This window comes from Mandrillus leucophaeus, unplaced genomic scaffold (assembly GCF_000951045.1).
Source record: "Mandrillus leucophaeus isolate KB7577 unplaced genomic scaffold, Mleu.le_1.0 Scaffold270, whole genome shotgun sequence".
In the NCBI taxonomy this organism is placed as follows: domain Eukaryota; kingdom Metazoa; phylum Chordata; class Mammalia; order Primates; family Cercopithecidae; genus Mandrillus; species Mandrillus leucophaeus.
This window is the reverse complement of record NW_012102810.1, coordinates 1,416,460-1,417,142: the sequence shown is the minus strand read 5'-3', so window position 1 is coordinate 1,417,142 and position 683 is coordinate 1,416,460. Positions and strand designations below refer to the sequence as shown.

Below are 683 nucleotides of genomic sequence, written 5' to 3'. Positions count from 1 at the left end.
TACTTGGGAGGCTGAGGCAGGAGAATGGCGTGAACCCGGGAGGCGGAGCTCGCAGTGAGCCGAGATGGTGCCACTGCACTCCAGCCTGGGCGACACAGTGAGACTCCGTCTCAAACAAAACAAAACAAACAAACAAAATGCCATTCTACTCTGTGAAAAATGAGCTGGAGGAGGCAAAGGGAAGAAAGGGGAGATCAGTGAGGAGGTGTTGTCATAGCTCGGGCAGGAGCATGGCGGCTAGGACTCGGCAGCAGCGTGCAGGTAGAGTGCCACTGTTGGAGTCCGGATGCGAGATGCGTTCTGATGTAGGGAGTAGGGGACAGCGCAGCATCAAGACTTGCACTGAAAATTTCTGCTTTGAGCAACTGGGTGGAACAGATGGAGGTGTCCTTCACCAGCTATGGGAAAGGCCAGGGAAAGGTTTAAAGGGCTAAGTGTGGTGGCTCATGTCAGTAATCCAGCACTTCAGGAGACTGCGGCAGGAGGATCACTTGAGGCCAGGAGATGGAGACCAGCCTGGGCAACGTAGCAAGACACTCTTTAGAAAAATTAAGATAGAGAAAAAGAAAGGTTTAAAGGGAAGAGACCTGGCCGGGCACGGTGGCTCAAGCCTGTAATCCCAGCACTTTGGGAGGCCGAGACGGGCAGATCACGAGGTCAGGAGATCGAGACCATCCTGGCTA

At 53.9% G+C, this 683-nt stretch overlaps 1 protein-coding gene across 1 annotated transcript in view; it reads right to left on the bottom strand.

The window, feature by feature from the left end:
- Nucleotides 1–348: 348 nt before the first annotated feature.
- CECR1 (cat eye syndrome chromosome region, candidate 1) overlaps nt 349–683 on the bottom strand; it is a 58,442-nt gene continuing 58,107 nt past the window's right edge. The window contains exon 11 of the mRNA XM_011984647.1: nt 349–587. The gene's annotated coding sequence lies outside the window, so the exon portion shown is untranslated. The remainder of the gene's footprint in view (nt 588–683) is intronic.